The 24,426-nt window shown below is 46.6% G+C and overlaps 1 protein-coding gene across 5 annotated transcripts in view; it reads right to left on the reverse strand.

The window, feature by feature from the left end:
- The window catches only part of LOC147243664 (zinc finger protein 703-like), an 85,082-nt gene that overhangs the window by 4,596 nt on the left and 56,060 nt on the right, over window positions 1-24,426 (reverse strand). For 4 of the 5 annotated variants that reach the window (XM_086187906.1, XM_086187904.1, XM_086187907.1 and 1 more), the window contains one exon: window positions 2,317-2,419. The exons of the other annotated variant lie outside the window; for it this stretch is intronic. The gene's annotated coding sequence lies outside the window, so the exon portion shown is untranslated. The remainder of the gene's footprint in view (window positions 1-2,316; window positions 2,420-24,426) is intronic. 5 annotated transcript variants of the gene reach the window in all.

A 24,426-nucleotide genomic window follows, 5' to 3' on the forward strand; every position in this document is an offset into this window, starting at 1 on the left:
GTCATTCATGGGTGGAGGCTGAATCTGCTGCTGGCCGATTGAACCGCTTGATCCGAGCGACTCCAACAGTCAGTGTGATTGTTTTAGTGTTTGTTTTGGAGCTGGAAAATGGTCGTTGTAGTTTTGGACTTGTAAGCAAAGTGGTACGGTCCATATGGTGGAGCCGTGACTGAATGGTACCAGGCGGCAGCTTCAGGAGCATCAAACAGTTCGCTTTTGGCCGTTTCGCATGTACATGTTCAAACCTAAAGGCTGGTCGAAATGAAACCGTGCAATCATGCATGCGTGGAAAACTTAACGCGAGATGAGGAAGCATAAGTCCGAGGCAGCGAGAAGAACAAGAACTTCGCGGAGAGGGAAGAGCGTTCTGGGATGCGGTGCATGAACCCCTTATTAAAACTAAAAATGCTCTTTTGTGAGTGTAATGATGCATAGAGCAAAGCCAGTGGTATCGTGAGCAGAGGAAAAACTGGTCACATGACTCATCCTTGACTTTGCTGTCACCGAGTGGAGGAGTAGACACAAGGCGGAGGCTCCCCTCGTCCAGCAGCTCGTTAGCAACAGCGTCAGGGTCGCTCTGGAATGCCTCGTACCTCTGGAGGGCGCGAGACTTCCTGGCCACGACCACACCTGGATCGGCCACGTAAACAGTCGAGGGTGGCGTGCAGAGGCGGCGGGACGCACTGGCCGAAACGCAAAGTTGGAAAAAAGTCAGAGAGTCTGACGATTTAACACAGCTGTGGAAGAGGTTTGAACCTGTCGGCCGAGTGCAAACCGGCTAATTTGAAAATAATCCCCTTGTGTTTGTCGTCCCTCAGCTCCTTGCAAACGTCTCAAGTTGCTCTGCAAACAAAGAGCGGCGTGCGGAACAAGGAGGGCTTGGACCCGCGGGCTGGGACCAGAACCCTGAGATACTGACCGCTGACCCCAGAGGCTGAGTCATCAGACACAGCCGGCGTTTGTCGCATGACACTGGACCACAGCCGGCGATGGCGGCGGCGCTTTCGGCGTAAAATCCGGCCCGGCTCCCCTCGTCTGACTCGGCCGTAACGCGACACGTGGAGTTTTGTGACGTCATGTGAATGTGAAGATTGTAAACGTTGATTTGAGCGGAGCTGCAAGTGTTTTCCGTTCAGACGTCTGTGCCAAGCGTCGCAGGTTAGCGGCTCCTTTACCACCCGGCAGCTGTTAAACCGTTGCGTCACTCATCAAACAGGCACCACCAAGACACGGAAACATGAGTCAGCAACATTTTGCCGGCAGTTAAGTCGGCCACGCTTTCGCTCTCAGGGGTAACCGGGGAGTATCAGGAACAGGTGGCGTTCCCTACGTACACGCACGCGAGTCACAGGACGAAGCGAGAGCTGACGGGGGCTCAAACCAGATGGTTCACATCCCACAGACTCAGAAGTATGAAGTTCAAGTGTAAAACCGTCAAACGCCGACTTGTCAGGCGACTGTCACGGGATGCTTTGTGTTTTCTTGATTATGTTTCAGCACGCACACACCCCTTCATCCTTGACTAAAACCTTCGGGTTCTAGCGCTGACACATGGACTGACAGATCATTTGTCTCCTGTCTTTTGATCTTGGGGGACAAAAAAAAAAAAAAAAAAAAAAAATCAATAAAGTCCTGTATAATGTCACATATTAGTCACGCCAGAGTCAGTTTTATTTTATTCCTTCATGCCGTTTTTTTTTTTTAACCGGGGAAGAAAAATGTGATAAAGACGGATCACCTCCATATTAATGCTTCTATAAATCTGGAATGTTAATAACTTTATTGCATTACCGCCTGCCGACTGACTTCGCAATGAGCTAATTTTGTTAACCTAATTATACAATGAATTGGTTAAAGTACTTAAAAATTACGGCTGACAAGAACTATTAGGAGCTGCCCAAAATAGTCTGAGTTTGAGGGGCTTTGATTCTCTGAATCCTTTGCAGCCTCAATTGAGTGCGAAATCAGTCCTAATCCCTCATAACCTGTGGGCAAAAGACTGCATAATGTGAATTAGCTGATGGATATTTGTACATATCTGGCAGGGAGGGCTCTCCTTAATCTTCACAAGCAATGGTTCAAATGCAAATATGGAGAGACGAATTAATGGTTATTTAGATCATCGCTTTTCTGTCTTAACACAACCGGCAGGCTGTTTATTCTACATGACAAAAAGAAGAAGAAGAAGAAGAAAAAAAACGAGGTCCTGTTGACAATCTGAAATCAGCACGAAAGGTGACCGCGTAAAAGAAAACATTTGGTTCGAGTAACTGTCGCCTTGACCTCCTGCCCTAAAACAGCAGAGCGGCTACTTACGGCCATCCATCACTGTCGCCTTTGTGATAAGAAGCGGGGGAGAGGGAACGCCGTCTCGTCAGGGAGAGACACTTAGCGAGAATTCAGGAACAGCGGGAGCGGCCTGGACACAAATATTGGGAGTGGATAAGAACACAAAGTCTGAAGTAAAATGAATCTGCATCGGCGGGTGACTTCGGAGATAGAAGTGCATTCTTTCCTCCGGTGGAATGAAATCACGTGGAAGACGAAGAAGCATTTTTCTAAGACTTTTTTAAAGAATAACATTTTGAATGGATGGACGTGTGACGTTCAGCTGCCGCAGACCGGACTGATTTGTCCTCCCATTGCGTCAGCGATTTGCCTGGTTTGAAAAAGGTTGCTTTCGTTTGTCTGGACTCAGACGTTTGTCATCGAAGTATAAGAGATAGAGAAAAGCTAGCAGGACGAGAAGCGCGTCTGGCTCCTCCCTGCTCCTCTCATGAGCCTCAACAGGAGGACCCGCTGCCAGTTTGAGACATGCCCTCCTTTCTGTTTCTCCCCTTTTCTCAGAGGAATGAGTTTGGATCCGTACGGAACAGCATCCGTGTGAAATGCTCGGGGGACGGGAGTCTCACAGGGAGCGGCTGAGGAGCGAACACGGCAGGAGGAGAACCTGGCTGATAAGCAGAGCCACCAGGAATCTGTGGAATTTCTCTGCATGTTCTCCACAGATTTACTGCGATCTCATGAACCTTCATGTTCGCTTCACCTTGTTAGATGTTCTCTGGAGCCGGTTGGTGACGCTGAGGTCAAGCGCTTCTCAAATGTATCAATGTGGTTATTTGTTTTTATGTACTAAAATACCAACTGTGGTTTCTAAAATTGGTTTATACGCCACATTTCAGCGGCCATGTGTCCAGAAATTCAATGCTGGTTGAATTTCCGACAAAGAGACCAAATATGCGCACATCCGGGCAAAATCCCCTTCCATGAATCCCCAGCGAATCCATCAAAGGTTCAAAGGTTCCACCACGCTTCTGCAGGTGTGAAGACGTCATGCCTGCATTCAATAATTACCGCCTTAAATGTACATTTTCCGTAAAATTACAAAAAAACAAAACAAAACAAAACTCAAATTTCACGTCCTGGATCAACCTGAAAACTAAGTGCCATGTGCACAAGTTGAACATCGGGTGGCGCTGTGACTTACAGTATCTGCAGCAAAATGTATTAAATCTCTCTTTGGCCAGTGCAACATCCTTCCACCGAATTTGGACACGCAAACGAGTGCCAACTGAAGACATTTCCTCCTCGATGGAGGCAAGAATCCGTTTGCTTTGCTGAAAATATTAGCTATCGACGTCTCTGCATGTAAGAACACGATGAATGAAGTCAAATTGCAACGTTCTGACGCAAGTGGAGTAATTAGGAAGTGGTAAATGCGGTGGGCCCAAGTGCAGGGCTCATTAGAGACGCGTCCTCTGAGCCACTGGCCACTGCTGCTGGTTTGTTCTCAAAACTCAGTAAAAGCAGGTCTGTCAGCAGGCGAACTACGTCTGGAAGCACAAGAAACCAAAAATAAATCGATTAATGGCTGAGAGAACTTTACTGAATACAATAATAAGATTATTGGGTCACATATTTCATGAATGAGGGCGTTTTGGAAATGTTTAACACTTCTGTTTCCTGATGAAACGACATTGAGAAGATGCAGAGAGGAATCAGCGGCTACAAGGAGTTCCTGGTTGGGATGCTGGAGAGCTACGTGACTCTCCTGCAGCTAAACGCTTCACGGTGCTAGCCAGCTAGCTGCTAGGACTCTCATAGAACAGACTTCAGGATTGAAACAGTCTAGCTCAGAACTGATCAACCCCCCCCCCCCCCCCCCAAAAATCTAGAAATGAGCGCAGGAGTCAGGATGTCTGTACCAGGGTGACATCAGCCTCCAGGGACGAAGTGAAAACTGTCCTGCCAGTGAGCTGTTGACTCCTGGCCAGTGCTGCTGTGTTGTGGGTGTCAGGAAGCTACGCTAGCCAGCCGCTGCTCTGCATCCCTCAGCTGGCCAGAAGCGGCTGGTGTGGTGAGGTCGAGCAGGAGCCTCGGGGGAAGCACACACGTGAGGAGACGGTCAAAACGCCTCAGTCTTTGACAACAATCAATCATATCGGAGATTCTGCAGCCATTACACTACAAACTCCACAAACACTCGACTGGGAGGTCGCGGGAGTGAAAATCCCACTCATGTTCTCTGTGGGGCATTGGATCTTTAGGCTCAATGTTGTGACCATGCAAGCTGGAGCCGGGGGACGGGGAAAGATCAACTCCAGCAGCGCCGTCCCTGATTGGCGGAGCACACTGTTGCTGGCATGGAAATGTTGACAGTTTAGGGGGATTTCTGTTCCATTTTTGCTCCAAAATGCGACACTTTATGGTCACTAGTCATCTGGTAATTGGTTGTCTTGGGTTCCAGGCTTAAAATTCTTCATATGAGAGAACATCAGTAGAGAAAAGGATTCACTTGCAAAATGCTGGAATGTCGCGTAAAATCAGCATCTGGGGCGGCCCTAGCCGGGTCTGTGAGAACAAGCGAGGCGTGACAATGGCGGGGCGAATTCTACGTTGTGGAATCTCTTGGTAAGTGTGGCTTTTTTGTGTGTGTGTGTGTGTGTGTGTGTGTGTGCAAAAAAAATAGTGAAGTAGAACAGTAAAACAGCAGGTAAATAATGAATATTATCTTCCATAACTTCTGTTCTTGTTCATCTTATCTTTATTTGTAGTGTTTGTACTCTGTGGCTGAAAGAGAGAGAGTTGATGAAACCAAAAAATCTTGAATTCATCACAGTAACGACACAGAAATAACTGACACGCAAACACAACTCCTGATCACATCTCTGTGTAGCAGTTCGTCATCATGCGCTCATCTTTTCAAAACAAATCTGACAAGACAGATCTGTGTTGAGCGCAGCAACTCTGCTCAGCGCTACAGTGAGATTATCTGTGTTGACTCGATGCGAGCGGCCGTAAACAGGCTCTTCCTGGGCTCCAACCAGCGCTGGAGCGTGGATCGCGTTCAGGATGAGGAATATCAGCCAGATAAACATCAACGGGAGGCGAGAGGAAAGAGCGAGACCAAAGCAGCGACCGCCGAAGTGAAGCTAGGGAAGATCAAACACCCCGAGAGAGAGGCCGCGCGAAACAAAAGGACTCTTCTCTCTCAGCTTCTCATGACTCGCCTTGAAGTCGGTCATCAGCTGTGGCACAGTTACCGCTTCCTGTTGTTGCTTCATTTGAGGCGGGCTTCCTCCTCTTCCCTAATTTCAAAAACACAATCAAAGTGGTACAAACAGTGGAACCAGGGAGTCTAAACAACTCCAGGAACCAGGCTCGTACCTCTCTGCTCTTCTATCAGCCATGATGGCCACAACCATTCATGATCCACCTCCATGGACATGATTTTCAGCACACATTTTAGTGCATCCTGGACATGAATACAGATCCGCACTTGCTTTTGTAGCAGGAAGTGCCCTCCCTACACTCTGCTGGCTATTTAAGAGACCTGCTGGACCTTTCCCTGAGTGGTGCAGGGAAATTGATTGTGAAAACATGTGCCTGGAGGTGCTAAACAAACCTTTCCATCGCTCCCTGCGGGCCTCACCCACACAGTCGCCAGACAATCATTTACCATTGATCTCCATTCTGCTTGAATCAGAGATTCTAAGTGGCCGCTCTTATCACAGTCCTCAGCCACACATCCAGAGCTGACGTCCATCACGTGGTTTGGACATAGGAATTGTTCCTGAAAGGGTTGAGACAGCCATCACTGGAGGTGAGGCAAGAAGTCCTGCCTCCACCCAACAATCAATCTTCCATTGTTTGGAGAAAGTAGCTAAAACACTTTGCTAGCTAAGTTAGCAGCAGCTTGCTACACAGCGGCGTGTCGTCGCCGTAGAACACAGCTCGGGCGACAATTTTCTGTGTCAGTGCAGCAAAGGCAGCGTGTCGCTGACCTGGTAGGCCGCCTGGAACATTTCGTCTCCCCAAATGACTGCGTTTGGGGGACCGCCGATGAGGATTTATCAACTTGGAGGACAGCGCCATCTATCATAGTTGTGGGACATTTAATCAAAATACTGTCGTAAGAGCCAGGGAAGAATCAATGTATTGACATGTCCACCTCCAAGGGGTAGGTGATGTGATGCCATTCCTGTTTGAGTCACATGCAGAGCGAGTTAGCAGGCGGCCTCATTGTCCAACGGTGAATTCAAAGAATATTACAGAAAAGGTGACCATTTACAGCATTCGTCTTCATCCGTCAGGAATGTGTTGATTTTGCCTGCTACGAGGACCCCGTCTTGTCTGTGCCACTCCTGTAGCAGGACCTCTGGGACATGTGCGGAACACCAAGGCTAAACTGAAACCCTCCATCTTTTCGACGGAGATCGGTTCACTCAGACGTGCGTACGCTTCAGTCGCACCATCCCGTTCACACGTGTTTCAAAAGTCCAGTTTCAGTGGCACGACAGTGGAGTGCTTGTTGGGCCAGTTTCTTTTCACCTGGATGCAGGAACCATTTGCAGCCGATGTCAACAAGCCTCATTTGCCCCGCTTCAAATCAGCATGTCACCCGAACTGTGGTGTCCAATGGACATGCTAACTTATTTAGCCTGAGCTGAAGGTGACGCTCTCCTCTCAGCAGTGAGCAGCTTTGGTTAGCGGCTGAGGGAATGAGACGGCTGTCCTCTGCTACAGTATGGAGAGTACGGACTGCACCTCGCTTGGTGTGGAACAAATGATCCCTGTACAAATTGTACCTTTCCAGGAACCTAGCCTTTAATTACCTTCGTGTTTCTGAGGAGGAAGCAAACACAAATGTTTGATGGTGGTTCGCCGCAGTTTATAATCACATACATAAACGGCATACGGCTTTCAAAAAGGCTCTTGAAAGATGTATTAAAGGATCTTTTCTTGATGAAAGAAGGAGCGATAGGAAAAACTGCAAAATAACAAAGAGGAAGCTCAGAGTAAAGGATGGCGGGGTCTTTTAAAGAGAGGAAATGCTATCTTATAGGGAGGACCGTGTGACTAGAGGAATAGCTTCACGTATTCAGTGCAATCAAAGTCTGTTGTTTAGGGTTCCATGTCTCCTCCTTTGGTCTATTTTGTATTCTGTGCAGATTCAAAGTAATAATAATGAGGAGGGCGACACAGGAGTCAATTGCTTTCATACTGGATCCCCATTAATCCTGCAGCTGTCTATAAAATCAAAGAAGAAGCAGTTAGGTGTTCCAGAGCAGTGGACCAGGGTCTATGTCACGCATTGATTCCCCCTGTTCAATAAGTTACTTTGATAGAAAACCCTGTGGGTTATTTAAACAGTGCAACACAGAGGAGGGAAAAAAAAAAAAGGAAGAATGTTGGGGGAAGCAGTGACTTTGTTCCTCGCCTGCTCCCCACTTTGATGGCTTTATTTATTTAACCCTCGGCATAACCCTCATTCATAAATGTCAGGAATGAATCCACGCACCATTTAGAAACCCAAATGCGAGCTACAACAAACATAGTCTGTGCTCTACATGGAGACGTATAATCACCGGTCAGCAGCAAGCGTTTCAACCCAAAACACACCATTACAGAAGGAGAGATGCATTTCAGCGATTGTCCCACATCTGTCAACGCTCAGAACGCACCACACGCCTCCTCTGCTCTCCCTTAAGACATGCCAGCACAGCAGACAAAGTCTGTCATAACACTTGACTTGTGGTTTAACAGACTATGGCAACACTGGAAGGTGGTAAATGAGATTGCTTTCTTTATTTGTATTTCTGTCTTTGCGAATAAATCAAACTGAGAGCTTGCATGTTGCACACTTTCCCTGATGTGGAGCCAAACAAAATCAAGCTGCCCCTGCAGGAAGTTTGCATTTTCTAAGGGCCTAACCACTTAAATTCAAAATTGTGTTGGACATACTGTACATTTTGTCCCTGAGGCAAGAGGTGTCCGGTTTCAAGCTTGTGTGCAACTGAAGGGAGTTGGAAGGAATGAGGGCGGCCATATTGTGCCTGTCATTCAGCGAGGAGGGAAGAGAATGCCCTGTTGTCACACCACTTGTCAGGCTTTGATGTTACAAAGGATGGAAGAGCTCAATTAAAAGGCCATTATGGTGTAAGTAAATCAACGCCTATCAGCCGTGTCACTTCAAACAAATGATCCTCACCCAGCTGCACGAATCTAATTTATTTCACGCATGATATTTGACTGCAGAGATCAAGATAAGGGATGAAGTTCTTGTTAGTGCTGGGCCGCGGCGTGGAGAGCTGCAGAGGAATTAGTTCAAATCAAAGCAGCTTTTTGTCTTCTCCGTGTGATTATTTAGTTTTACGGCTAATTCTGAACAGTGTGTGTGTCAGGCATGTCAAGCAGTTCAGAATGTGATAAATATAAAAGGTCATGAATTATTCTGCTGATCACCCAGCATACGTTAGAGTTTGTGATGACAAAGTGCTCTATTTAGGAAGTTAGATTGAAATGTCTGGGGCCTAATTTATCACACCGGGATGAATACATGAATGTGAAGTAGCACCATATTTCACACACGCCCCATCCTGGATGGAATATTATTACCGTTGCCCCAGAAAGTTGCGGAGGGAACCGTTTTTCACCTGAACAAGCATTACGGTGTCATGTTGAACATTATTCACCATGTGCCGAGCGCTCTGACATGCCATGAAATATTTTCTGTGCTGAACTCGGATTTCTTCTGAAGTAGGACAGTTTCCCCTGCAGCTTCAAATGCACCACCAACTTTGGAGGGTGAGATAATGTCATGATTTTCCACGGAATCATAAATACAGATTACTCCTGATATCTCTGAAGTATGGATTACTATTTTTCCGCCGTTGACATCCTGCTGTTTTACTCCCACTCCTGCTCTGTTACTGATATCTACGGGATGTTGACTCTTCTACTGCTGGATAATTTATGCTCAGAGACACGTCTGGTAAAAAGATTCAGCAGGAAGGTGTTAGCTAGTAAAATAACGTGGCATTTCCATGTGATTTATAAATAAAATTATACAACAACTAGACATTCTTCAGACAGTCTGTGCTCATTATCTTCGGCGAGGATGTCCTCAATGGCGTGTCTGATTGTGAGCAGGATTACGCAAAAACTTCGAGGCTGATTTTCATTCCGCTTGGCGAAGGGTTGTAGCACAGGCCGAGGAAGAAGCCTTTGCAGTTTGAAGGGATATATGTTGTTTATTGCCTTCAAATCCAGTTTTTGCAGAGGGATGCCTCCTATTCCTCTGCCCAGCGTGCAGCATCACCGTCTGAAACGCCCTGTTCTTTCCACTCAACTGCACGCTGCCAATTCACGAAGCTACACTTTACCAAGCCCGGTCGGCCCATGACACACACACACAGCACATGAGAGGATCATACCTTTCCCTCCGAGCTCCCATCACCACTCCAGCACAAAGAACAGGTGCCACAACCGGCCAGAGGAGGCGCCAGTGCAATGACCAGGACACATACCCTCGTCTCAGCTGCTAACACGAGCAGTCGTGTCCGTCCTGACGCCCGACCAAGCTGGAGGCAACACAGGGGCCCCAACCAGTTGTTGGTTGGCAACACAACAGACCGCTGCACCACCAGGGGACCCGATGAAATTTGCTCAACATTCAAAAAGCACAAACACTGTCTTTGGAAAGCAAAGACTGGCCAGAGTCCAAAGAAAACAACACAAGGATGAGAAGTTTCCATGGACGGCAACGTCTTCCTATGAAGACCCCTCCGTGTAAACAGCATTGTCTGACCGGCCCAAATAAAGTCACAGCAGTGGTGAGCGATATTCTAATCAAGGCACGTAGCATGGAGTACTCTGGTTGTAGTCGCATTACTGAAATGTGTTGCAGAGGGACACGGGCACACCTATTTGTACACTGTAGAGTTTAGCATGGCCAGCAAGGAAACAGTAAATCCATCAAAATACGAAACAGCGGAAACGGTTTCCGCAAGTTCTGGAGGAAAACTTCCGACACAGAGCGTAGGGACGTCACGTGGCTGGATGTCTTCGGTCGTAAGTCAAACTCAGTAACACGTACACAGAAATATTCTGGAAGAAACTCTTGTAAACGCTGTAATTGGAACATTGTCTTATTTAGGAAGGTCGGTAGTTAAGGGCATTGCCAAAAATGGACACCTAGTGACTGTCTATGCGACGTCTATGGCGTGCCAGGATGTGCTCTTGCTTATCCTCAGTATAAGATAGTTTCTGGATGTCTGAGCCAGAGTTAGTCTACGTCAGTCAACTTCACCCTGAAGACTGGGGTGTGTGTGTGTGTTTGTGTTTGTGAGCGCGCTTCCTTTGTCCCAACATCAAAACGCTCAAAGGTATAAAGACCGCGTTTTATTTAATAGGCAGAGGCGCAGGTTTGCCTCTAGTTTCCCGTCAAAAAGTGCAGTAATTCACTGACGGCATTTCCATATCAGGCTGAGCAGGTTTTGCCGCCGTCTCATGTCTACACGTATGAGCGTTTACATGTGGGTGGCGTTGGCAGGAGGTTACAGGGGATTGTCATGAGGATAACGGAACAAAAAGCACTTTCCTCCACTGTCGTGATGATGAATGGCTTTCAGAACCCGTCTGAGCGTATATAACATCACCTGTATGATGTACACACTGCTGAGGCCGTAACTCTCCTTCTTTACCAAAAACAAATTGAAGTATGGCGTTGTATATTTCCCCGCTCGACACATTTACGAGTCCTCCCTGTTGAATAAACTCAGTGATTGGTATTTCAAAGCACCTTGTCAGACCGGTACTGAGCACTACCAGCTGCCTCAGCTACCTCTGAAAACAGTGGGAGCATTTTAAAGAAAGTAAGACTGAGAGAGTTATTGCCTTTGCAAAGTTGAGTGCCTATTAAAAAACTCTCTCTTGTGACTGTAAATTTATAGTGTTTGTGCTTGCTGCTGTTAAAACCGAAACCATGGCCTGGCCGGGGTCGCTCATTCCACTCAACCAGTTGGGAACAATTTGCCTTTAGCAGGAAAGCCCCAAATGATGAAAAACAGTGACCGCAAGGGAAAAAAACTACAATATTTTTGTCAAACAAAATGATGTTTTTGTATTAACATGGACAGATGAAATTAATCATAAAGTCAGAATATCATAACAGAGGCTCTGAGAGGATTTTTGGCCACATTTATGGCTCTCAACACCCCCCCCATCTCTCTTTGTCTCGCTGTCATCTCGTACTGTTAGGGGCTGCCCGCACCACCACGGAGAACAGCAACAATAACGACGCGCGCATCTACACTGATGAGCAATAACCTTCTGTACACGGAGGCTGGGGCCGAGCACGCCCAGCTGTGTCAACAGCATCGCCTCCGTGCTGCTGCGGCGGCGGCGGCGGCTACTTTTCAACTGTCTCCTCATTCTTATGACAAAGGCACTTTGAATGGAAGCTAAATCGTGTGTATCCTGCCGACGCTCGAGCAACTACGGTTTAAATCTTTCACTTGATCACCAAAATGCAAGCAACCCCTGACGTGCAGAGACTTTCTAATCCCTACCCCCCCCCTCCCAAAAAAAAAAAAAAAAACCTTGCGTGATTTTGATGGAATTTCTTTTCAAATTTAGACAGAAAGAAATATCTGCACTTTTATATTCAATGCTATGTTTTTCAGGCAAAAATAATTTAATTATTCATTTCGGTATCAAGTCTACTTTGGATTGATGTAAAATATTGTTTGTGGGAAAAAAAAAATATTATTCTAACAGTAATTTTGGGGTTTATCGATTAAATGTTAATTTGTTTCAGGGACTTTTAATGTCTATTTCCATTCATTTTTTTTCTCTCTTTTCTATTATTTTCTTTTCGTTCTACTGGCCCAAAGTCAATGACGCAGACCTGCATGCAGCCTCCACCCAGACTCACTTCTGGACTGCTCCATACCAATTTTCATCTCTAATGACGCTTTATCTTTTTTATTTTGTCACGCAGTACATCAGGAGAGGACGTGATTCAGACATGGCAGGCACATGTAAATGGCTACAATCATCAAATGTTTTTAAATTAGGCTGCCACCCAGAGTACACAGAGGAATATTATTTTGACACTTTGTCATCCTCCAGGGAAAAATGGACCTTTTTGATGTGCGATCCGCCAAGGCTTGCATCGGCTGGCAGATTTTATCAGCAAACAAGACAGGCAAGCGGAGCGCAGACTAAATAAAAGGGGGGTGAATGATAAAAATGTCAAGGATTATCTTCACTTTGCGGGCGCTGTGATGTCGTATCAAAACGGATTTAGTGGAAATGATTTGGCAGGAAAAGAAGTGATGATGGGAGGGGGGTAGGCACGATACAACAAGAGAGGGCTGTGCAGTGTGCGCGTCTCCCAGTTGATTATACAAATGGCTTCTTTCCTGTTTTTTTCCCCGTCTTGACAATAATCTACTTATTGAAAAATTACATTCGCAGAAGTCAAAAATACACGATGCCGCTTCCACCTCTGTTTCCACGTGTTTATTAAGAAACGAAACAAAAGCCAATCGTGGACTTTCACCTCATCTTACCCTTCATTACTAACCACATATCCTTGTTTTGAACTCCAATCTTGTGAATTTAAGTCAGCCAAACTTATGAGCCGAGGCTTCATCAAAGCCATTCTGTGTTCCGCCCTCAAACAGAGGCTCCAATTGTTTCTCCACCCAAAGATCCAGCGATTGTTTACATCCCCACCAGCATCGGGGCTGCAGCCTTCGCTCTGACACAGTGACAACTGAGGGTGTTGCCTCTGGCACGTCAGACCATGTGAGGAGTACGGAAGGTATCAGGGAGCTGCGACTCCCGTCACTGGTGCTTCAGAGGAATCGCGAAAGGTTTTATCAGTCCCACTTGGCCACCGGCTCCAGGAAAGGAATCTGGGTCAGCTGGGGACAACAGACAGGCTCCAAACCAACAGAGTAAATGGAAGCTCCTATCCATCAGGACAGAAGTTATGATAATGATCGATAAACCATTAAAATACACATGGATAAGAGGGACGGAGCGGAGGTTAGCAATGCTGCCTCACAACACACCGGTTCTGTGTGGAGGTTGCATGTTCTCCCTGTGTCTGCCTGGGCTCCCTTAACTAGAGACTCTCACTGCCCGTAGGTGTGAGTGGTGGTCTGCCTCTGCATGGCCCAGCGAGGGACTGGAGACCTGTAGGCCTCCGGTCAGCTGTGTTGCTCACCAACATGGGGGTCGCTGGTTCAGTTTCTCAGGTTGCCTCTTGCCGGGCGCTGAGACCCAACTGGTCGTGGCTGCAGGTCGGGAGGCGGATGAGGGCATGGCCATTGCACGATAGCGCCTCCTCTGGTCAGTTGGGTCGCGAGTTTGTGGGAACATGATCCTCTTACACGCTTGGTGAAACTCCTCACCATCAGGTGAAAAGATGCAGTCGATGGAGGAATCATGTGGCAGTCCAGGGTGTCCCTGACGACCTCCTTACTTTTATTTGTGCATCTGTTGGAAGGATTATAGAAAAACCTGGCAGATTTCACCGAACTCGACGGGACGATGTCGAGAAGGTAATGCAGCGTTTAACAAAGCAAAAAACAGCATTTTTGGCATCTGTCTCTTTGCCTCTTAGCAGGACTGCAGAACAACTGGTGAACTCATATTCTTTTTTTTTTTTTTTTTTGTGGGAGGAAGGACAAATAAAACGTTGGATCCAGAATTCTATTATCATTTTTGACGGATGGACGGATTTGTTGAAAGTGCATGCAATCCAACAAGGAACACGTAATTTATATTTTTGGAGATTATCTGGATCAAACTGTAGATCCCGGCTGCTGGAGGCGGTTGCAGGCCGGCGGCAGCGTAGGTGGTACAGCAGCTGTGGCTGTCAGTGGCGTACTTCTCCCGGGTGGAGGTACGGATTCCATGCAGCGCCCATCCATGGGCCCACCCCCCCCCCCAAAGCCAGCAAAACTTCAGGGCCTATTTGTAAAGTTGAAAGCGTCCACAGACACAAGTCATTCATAAAAAAGTAAATAGATGTTTTGATTTAAATTATATTAGGAATAATTCTTTTTGTGTTGGTCGTGAGCCAGTAAAGGGAGTGAAGCGCTGAGAGCATCGCGACTGTTGTTGTGCCAGGGCTTCTCCGTATGTGTGTACCGTTGCCTAACAACATCCAGTCATTTCGCTGTCACCCTGCCACTTAACATCAAATGCTACTTCCTCCTCCCTCTATCTGTCCATCAGGTTGTCACACAGTCTGACAGGGAGGATTAGCGCCGCAGACGTGAAGATTTGTGCACATGTGCTGCTGCAGCAAGACAGACTTTGTAGTCTTCACCCATGACCCACATTTTTACAATACAGGGCCCGAGGCGATTGGGAGGGGTTTCAGGTAATATGTGCCAGTGTGTCACTTCAACCTTGTCATCTATGCTCGGCTGAATCCACAGCGCCTGTGGATTATCACCGTCATCACCTGAGAGGAAAGCATCCTGTCATGTTTGGCTGTTTTGATCTTTGAAGTGTGACAGGGACAGAGTAGCATCCGCAGCACCGGACGGTTTAGAAAGCTGGATCGTGGAGGAAAGTTGAGATAAGAGGAGGAATTTGTAGGAACACACCTTTTTTCTTTTTCCAAATGGTTCTCACCCATAGCTCAAGAGTGATCACGTACTCCCATCCCAGGGTAACGAGGTGACGAGGAGTATGCCCCGACCAAAGGAGAATACCCAAGAGTGAGGGAGAAGGTTAGGAAATAAAAATAAATCTGACAGCAGAAGCTGTTGACACGCCGAGTGGAGGTCTCGCTTAACTGGGGAGCGCATCTCTGCCTTTGATGTCGAGAGGAAGACGTATACGTGAAGACACACCTTTCACTCACCGGGGTGAAATGAAGCACGGGCTTTCATTATCTTTTCAGTGGGAAGAAAGACTTTGCTTTTGACAAGAAAACATCATTGGACAGGCGGCGAACAAATATTTACCTCAAAATCTCTCTGGTCCATCAGCTGTAAATAGTGTGACAACATGAGGCGATGACAGGCACGACTCACAAGTTGTCCATGGGTTTTAGAAATGGGAGATGTTGTTGATGAGGATCGTGTCTCTTCTTCCTATTTCTCTCTCTGTTTTTCACGTATTTCCTCCTCCACGCTGCCCTGTTGTCCAAGCAGCACTTCCGCAAACAAAGCCCATGCAGGGAGCGAGCTGTTTTTGAATGGGAGCGTCCTGCTGGCAGGATCCGAGCAGGGTGTTTGTCCAGGGGCCTGTCAGCTGTTACCACTGGGATGTTGCAGCATGTGGAAACAGTAGGGAGAATCGGCCTTTGATGCCTCCCCCACTTCATCCTCCCTTTCAGCTCCTCTCTCGTCTCTTTGATGGAGCTGTGTGAAGTGTTCTTCAGCGACAGGAGGTCGACGTTTCAACACCCACACAGGAGAGGAAGGACACACACGCGGCACGGTCCTAAGCTCGCCATGTCTATTCCACACCTGTGAAATATGTATTATTCATCTTGCTAGAGTGGACGGATTTCAGCAGAAGGTTGTCCCGAGCTGGCAGTTTTAGCCTCCGGACCGACGGGTGGCGGTATGTCCACTTACAGCTCGCGGCAGTCACACTTAATCCCGCTTCACCTTTTTTTTTTTTTTTTTCCTGTCTCATACCAAAACCAGCAGCGACGTTTGTGGCTTCTGAATGGCTGACTGGAATTCAAACTCTATTAAAGGAAACGGGAGAACCTCTGAAACTGCGACAGTTGTATATTCGTCCAGAAATGTGTTGTTTTTTCCTGTGGTTCCGCGAGAACCCCCCTTCACCATTCAACTTCTGGGTTAAACGCTGCCGTAGAGCCCACAGAAACCTTCGCAGGACGCCACGCACGCTTGGTCGCTCGGTCCAACTTCGACATGTCCGATTTCAGTCAGGCTAATGTGTTCGCGGCAGCTGCAGTCGCTGGTGGGGGGATGGGGGCTTGTTAGACACCACAACACAGACGTTGAAGTCATCACAACAGAAGTTTCAGGAAGTATTCGGATCCCGACTCCCAGTGTGAATGTTTCAGCTATCAGGGCCAACTGGGATGGACTCAAATGAACAAGGAAGCTATTATTTGACGCGATTGTCAATCAAAGTGAATGAGTTGGCTGCTGAGAACGAGAGCACATGCAGACGAGCCAGAAAGCTTGATAAAATCTCGATAATTAAAGTGGCAATTTGGTAGAAGTCTGGTAGTTATCTGCCTTTGAACAGAGGTGCTTCTTTATCCCACAGAAACCCACCAACTGAGGAAGACAAGCGCGCCATTCACTGAAGTAGTAAAATTGTCAAAAATAAAAACAGCTGTTGAGCATCCCTGTAAGCGTATAATCAGCAAACAAATAGCGAGGACAAACACTGAAAGTAGCAAATCCTGTGACTGCAGCATTTGATAGCTTGATTGTGCAGATTGGGAGTCATCCAGGTCGTGTTAACTGGGGGAGGGTTGAATCAAGGGCAGTAGGACAGGACCAGATATGTGCTAAAGTGCTGGAACCAGGGAAGATTTAAGGGGAGCGAAGCGTGGCTTTACTTCCTCACTTTTTTTAAACCATTAAGCTTGTCCTCAGAGTCGCTTGTCCTCAGTTACAGAATATTTAAGCAGCTAATCTGAAAGATGATTTGTCTTTGTCGAGTTTCTTTGTGGAGTTAAAACACTGGCGGAGAGGTGTGGAAATGCGTCCGTGTCAACGTGACGAGCAGTTACGGTCCCGGAGGCGCGCAGGTCCAGCAACCCGCCTACGGCTTCAACTATGCACAGAATTGTACACCTCCCCCTCTGTTGAGGGAAGCTCCAGACTTCGCCAGCCTCCCTAAGCTACAAAGTGGCTGGCTGACGAAGGTTAAGTGACAGATGGAGCTGCAGCGACCATTTAAAAAAAAAAAAAAAAAAAGTGTTGGGCAGAACAATAATTTTCCTCAGTGAAGGAATGCTGATGACATCAATATTGTTCACACAACAACGACCTCTCCTCGTTAGCCACCCATTGTCTCAATAGGAACTGGAAAACAAATAAAGGTTCTGTTTTGGAGCACACACAAAAAAAAAATTGTGCAGAAGGAGAATTGAGTCATAAGATGTAGCAAAGGTGGACTGAAAATGGGTAATTTGTGGCGTGGCCTCAGCAGGAGGGAGAAGGAAGTCCCTCTGGCAGAGGTCAATACTGCTCTGTCAGAAGCACCGTCGGTGTAATTTGATATATTAATGCAAACTGCTGTTGCCAATTGCTCCGGTCAAAGACACAGCAGCTCCACATGCTGCCACATGTTCTCTGTAACTCCTGTCATAAAACATTTCATTTGGCTTTGGGTGGTGTTTATAAAGGAGAGAACCCCTCGGTTTTTATCTGCTTGTAAAGTTGTCAGCGTCGACCGGCAAAGTCCGCTCACATCTTCTCTCTTTTTTTTTTAGCCCCAGTCAGATTGCCAGCTCCCAGATTTACATGCAGATGTCAGACGGCTTCTTCACCTTGAATAGGAAGCTGCAAGCAGCGAGTGGTTAGCGTAGCTTAGCTTCTTAATAAAGCTGGAACACGGTGGAACATGCTAGCTTGACTCAGCGAGACACAACAAAAAACACAACAACAGAAGCATGAATACAACAAACTCTGGCGGCGCCGAGCCTCGTCCGGTGAGGGCTGGGACGTTGGGAACATGGCTTTGCTGCACCGCAGCTCCTCACTGGCCAAGTTCTGGTTTCATGAGGCGATTTGCCTGCAGAAACAACGCTAAACCAAACTGAAGGCTGGTAGCGTTTCAGAAGTTCTGAGCGATGAACTTCAGGTAACGCTGCAACCCCTCGTACATCTCTAATACGTCAGAAGATGAAGTTCACCCGGAGCGAAGCGCGGCGGAGCTCAGCTGCACCCGCAGCAGCTGTCCCATCTGGCAGAGCAACACAAAGCCAGCTCATGGTCTGCGTTAGGCAACTGAAACGACTTAAATCTCAACATGTTTGACTTTTATCACCGCTCTTATGATCATCCAAGGACACAAATCTAAACCGGTGAGGGATCATTTCTACTAACTGTTGAGAGCGTTGTCGTTTTTATGTCTAGAACGATGGCCATCGAATATCAGGAATAAAAGTGACTCAGCAATTTCACTGGCAGAGAGAGATAAACATTTAGCTTCAGATTTGAAGCTGGGGAGGAGACGAAGGGAGGGAGCCGACTAAATCATCAGGACGGCTCGTACAAGGCGATCCCTTGAAGCATTGTGTGATGAGATCTGAGCGCAACACCTGACAGAGAGATAGACAGATGATTTACTTCAGATTAATGAACAACAGACACATTGTTCTCTCATCTTTCTCCCTTTTCCCCCTCACCCTATTTATCCCCCTCAGCGAATCATTGATGCCATTCATGCCCCTGAAATGCTACGCCGTTGTGATTTTCTTCTCCTTCTTCTCCTTTGTTTCTCCGTTCTCTTTTTCCCTCCCAACCCCAAGCCTTCCCGGGGCACTGGAGGCTCTCCTCTTTAGTTTTTCTTTCCGCTCAGATTAAGTGTGACAGATTGGCAAAAGGAGCACATGACAGGAGTTCAGATGGCAGACAAGAATAAGATCAGACATGTGATGCGATATTAAGAGGTCACAAGAGCTGACGAGCACACACACACACACACTCTCTCTCTCTCTCTGTCTCTCTCTCCACACGCTGATTTTAACCATATGATCCACAGCCACATTATTAAAGAGCACACCCTCCCGTACATGCTCTCACTGAGATCTTATCTCCGTTTTATCACAACAAAAAAGATCCGAAAGGGAGCAGGAAAGTTCACGAACCGTCAGTGGTACGAGGCTGAAATTTAAAGTGAAGGTTTGACGTATGCTATAACAGCCATAATTTGATTAGACTTGGGTGACATTCTTCTGCACAACTCAGAGGAGAGAACAGCATCTGCTACTGCCAAATGCATTAACTTCTCTGAACTCGGAGACAGGAAGAGTGGAGTATTGTTTGAATCCACTCTCTTTCCATTTGGTCAAACAACAGGCATTTTAATGCTTTCAAGACACTCCTGACAGCTCCGCTGAAGATTTATAATGCTTAAGAATTGTGAACACATGTAAGTGAGCAGCGTTAGATAATATTACCCAGAGGAGGCAGATGGGTACCAAGAATGCTTCAGAGTAAATATGTAGGGGATTACTGCGAGTTGCTTCAAATTTATTATATACATGATGGTAACAATAACACCGTCTGTCCTCCAGGGAAAAAAAAAAAAAAAAGACTGAATCACTCGTTAGAGCAAACGCATGAAATCGGCAGATATTCAGTCGGTAGATTCTAAACCGCGCCACCACATTTGGCCATGTTTTGTGTTAAAAATGTGAACGTTGATATGAAATCAGAAGCATTGTATCAGTCTTTTTTTTGCCCCCCCCCCCCCCAAGTCACTTTTAGCCTCCAGCGACATGCAAACACAACCCTCGATCCACACAAGTTACGCTGAAACAAACAATGGCAGGAAATCAAAAACAACAACAACAACAACAAAAACCCTGAAGAACAAGTCAAGAAATTCAAGGAGGAATTTGGGCGGCGACATCAATCGAATCACAAAATCAACTGATGCGATTATACAACCGCTGTTATATAATTGGAAAAAACAAAAACAGTTATTTTGAACATTGTTGCAGATATGATTTCATTTCCATGCAATACGTTTATCGTTGCTCCAGCTTATTTCATTTGGTAAGACATCGTTATGACACGACACAAATGAACCACGTTTTTGGTGCATCTGCCGTGACGAACGAGCAAGTAAACTCGTGACCTGCGATGAGGAGAGCGGCGACGGTGAGCCGAACCCCCGGGAAAATGGAGGTGCCGTTAAAAACAAGTTAACAACGGCGTTTAAATCGCGCAAATACACCTCAGCAGCGTGACAATCGGGATGTGAAGAACTCTCATCGCACAGAAGATTTCCAGCATTCATCACCCCGGAGTGAGAACAGCACAAGCGAAGGTTGGGACGCGTCACCTTCAAGACATTTTGATCTGAAGGACAACATCGAACTGTGCAGGTTCTACTGGTCTTGTGTGGTAAATCCGTTCAAGTCCAGTCCCGCAAAAACACACCTCCACTGCGGTCCCGCGATCACAGCACAGGATATTAGATGGAAAATAAAAACGTCGAGCAAGAATGACAATTGACTTAAAAAGACGAACGTGAACACAGCCAGCAGTTGTGCAGCTCCAAATGATTTAACGACCATTCCTGCAGATCTGATTTCACACTCCTCTCAAATGGGTTTAGCTTAAGCGAATTAGCCAACTGGTTCCGCCGACACGCGGCCGTTTATATTTTTTAAAAAAAAGGTATTTTTCCCGCATAGGAATTAAATTTGCTAAACGGCCTCCTCGTGTTGTGTGATTGGTTGTTTTTTACGAGATTACGATAAGTGGATAGGTAGCCAGCCGCAGTTCTGTTCATAACCTTGTGGGGGGGAAAAAAAACGGCATCGGAGGGAGGAGACTGAACTCTTGAAATCCTCTTTGGGAGCACCACAGCTCCAAGTAGCTCTTTTGTTTTTGGAGTCGAGGGGTTGGTTTGTGAGAGGCGGTGTTGCTACCGCACCCAAAGGTGGCAGCACGCACACAAGATGGCATGAATTTCTTTACAAAACATTTTCGGTCGCTGTGAAATTCCATTTGTGAAATTTAATAGTTTTGTTGACTCGCCCATCATTCAGAAATTCTGGAAAACCCTGCAAATAACCTCTCTGTCTGGGTCAGAGCGACCTTGACTTTAGAAATGGGAGGCCGATGCCCGTTTGCAATCCTTCGTCTCAGTTTTCCACCAGCGAGTCAATATTGATTTCTTCCAACAAGGAAGTCGTACATTAATGTTAATTCAAACCACGAAGTCTCTCTAAACCATCAAAGTGTTTCTTTAACCCAAACCTTCATTTTTCTGTGCCAAACCTAACCAAACCAAAACTTAACCACGGTGTTGACACATCACAAAAATAATTTGTAGCCATTCTGAGCAAAAAAACAAAACAAAAACCCTTTGCATGAGTCGCCCTGCCAGATAAAAGCCTGTGAGAAACCCTCCACGTCAAAATAAAATTATCCTCTAATATTCTTCTTTTTTTTCTTTTTTTTGGTGTCTTTAAATAGAAAGAAAGAAAAAGAGAAGGAAGTATGAGGAGAAAAAAAAAAGAAAAGAAAAAGCAATGGCTTCAGAGAGAAGGCAAAGTGATGGTGAAGGCTGGGAAAAATGGCCCCGGCAGCAGGGTCCAGAAGGAAATTCAATAAAAACTCTTCAAAAGGCTTGGCCCTGACATTGAAAAATAGCGAAATTATAAAATACAGCAGGGTAACGAAAGAGAGGAGTTATTGTATTTGGCACAGAATTGGGAAGAGAGAGCCCAGGGCTGCCACGTCAAATGAGCCGTCACTGACGGAGGGAGTTAAGCCTTGTGGTGATTAAATATGAAGCCTCAAACCTGCTGGCTGCCAGGCAGGCAGGCAGGCAGGCAACAGACAGACAGACAGACATGCTTGTGCACAGGAACCACAAGGAACTCCACGCAAAACAGAACAAACGACTGAGATATAAGAAGAACTCAGAGGGTGGAGAGAAAACCAGGAAAGAGATGAAGTAACTGTTGATAGAGAGAGTAGTAGAAGGGACAGAAATACTCTGGTACTTCACCTAAGTTCTCAAGTTACCATGTTTGGGGATCTGTACTTTTGGAAACCCTCAAAAGGGGAGCAATTCCATTTGGGACCTCTAATAAAGTGACTTCAGGGGTACGTCTGGCTGGTTTGGGGCCAGCAAACACAAAACTGTTGCAGCTCGTCACAGTAAAAAGTTCTCAGCTTGTTGCCAACGTGACGGGGCGGAGCCTCGCAGATGTGCCTCCAAGTGTCTGACAGCTCGGCCCAGGGAGGTCAATGATGTGAACGTGAGCTGGAGTCTATTAATGGCTCAATGACTCGCTGGGGACCACGCTAGGACCCCATGTGACGACATGGCGTGCTGTTGAAACGCCTCGTTCGAATACAAGCTGGGGTAAACAAACGGCACAGTAGAAAGGCAGCGAGGGTGTTTTGGCGGGCATCATTTCTGTCTTGTCGCGTCCGTGGTATCGTTGCTCACCTTCTGAAGCCGTGGGCTGGAAGCAGGAAACCAACCAACTCGCTCTACTGTTCAGGTCTACGCTGGTCAGAACTGGGGCCGATACACACCTGTGACCCGCGACGGAACCCCGATGAGAGCGTCTCCCATTCGGGAACGAAGTCAGACGTGACCGGTGGAAAAGCAGCTTCAGAGGCGCCACGCTGTGAAACACTGGGTTTGTTTGGTTTTTTTCAGGTCGCGATGATTAATCAGCGTTTTGTGAACTTGTTGAATAAAACAGGCTTTCATTTACATGTAGAAGTCCAGCTTTAATGAGATGAGGAGAAACCTGGCTTATTCTAATGATAGCTTCACACACACACCATTATGCGGGATAACGTCCATGCCAAACCCTGATTATTCTACTGGGACACAAACACTGATGGTAAAACATTCAAAGACTTCATATCTGGCATCCTTGATGTCACACGAGACAACAGCAGCTCTGGATTGGCACGAACAATCTCCTCTCGTCTTTCAACGCGTCTCTCTCGCTCTCTCTCTCTCTCGCCGGCTCACACTCACTCCAGCGAGAGGTTGCTGGATATTGTGTCAGAGTCCCTAAACTCTACCTGACAGGGTGTCGCTCCAAGCTACACGGCTAATGTTACAGCTCTGCTTAGGAGCCAGACAGGAGGGGGGGAGGTGGAAATAATGAAAGCTCACATTTGGTGTTTGACATTAAAGATGACATCTTACTTATTTTCTTTCTCCTTTCATCACTTCTCACATCTCTCATATTCCTGATATTAAAAGGCTGGCAGGCTATCTGCTGGTGTTGGTCTGCAGTCTGCACACAACGCCAGTGGCAGATGTTTCAAGGCGGCGGGAAAAGAGGAAGAGACAGCGAGATAGAAAGAGACAAGCATGCAGCATTAAACGTTAAATCGGCTGCAACACCAGTTTTGGGTTCATAGCTCAAAGCCAAAGTATGACATTGGCAGCCCGGTTTATGTCTGGCAATTCTCAGAAAATGACAAGGAGGACAGGAAGCAAAGAACAAGAGTGAAGAAGCCTATTGTGCTTTGAAAGCTTCTTTCACTGAGGGCTGCTCTCATCAAAGCTCATCAAATCTGTTTCACCCTCCTCGTCTCTGCCTGGAATTTGATTTTGATAACCTTTGAAGAGGAGCTCCATGGTGAGGACAACAAGGGGGAACATCTCTCCGACCCCGCTGCCGTGACAGCATTTAGGAAGGCAGCGTTTGAGGGATTCCACAGTGTAATTAATTCAGATTCCCTCTTATCTGCTGGAATAGAAGGTCGGATATCGCAGACAGTCCTTGATGGCTCAGTCAGCGTCGCGCTCCCTCTCTCTCTGGCATGTCTGCACCAACTTGTCTTTCTGTCTCTGCATACTGATCTATGGTTGTTTGGCTGATTGGAGCCAGATGATCCTCATTGTCACACCCTGAACTGACTCCTCACTGCTGCATCCCCCGAGGGTGAGGGTGCAATTATGACAAGAAGGTCTGTCTCTCAACTGGAGGGAGGCTTCACGAGGCCTCCTACACCTTGGGGGTGTGTGTGTGTGTGTGTGTGTGTGTGTGTGTGTGTGTGATGGGAAATGTCAAAGAGGAATGAGCAAGTATTTTCTCAAACACACTACCAGGTCTTCCTCTCAGGTAGAGTTATCCCTTCCTCCCACTGTTTTCTATACCTGAACTCACTTTTTCAACCCTCACAGGTTGTACATAAATCCTTCTACAACTACAGCGATTGACATATGAATGAATGGTTTTATATACACATATATATACATACACATACTCTATATACACACACACAAATAAAAGCCTTGTAGATGTTCTGCCCTTCTATCTGCAGCTAAACCTTCAAATAAACCTTTCAAAACTTTATGCGCGTTTTCATGTTGGATTGTTTGAATTGTCACGCAATGCTAAAAAGTTCTTACACGCGTTGGTGGATCCGCTTCAGATTAAGTCTTGAAGGTTTA

This window comes from Aulostomus chinensis, chromosome 19, assembly GCF_037954235.1.
Source record: "Aulostomus chinensis isolate RoL2024-O1b breed Wild chromosome 19, RoL_Achi_v1.0, whole genome shotgun sequence".
NCBI classification, from domain to species: Eukaryota; Metazoa; Chordata; class Actinopteri; order Syngnathiformes; family Aulostomidae; genus Aulostomus; species Aulostomus chinensis.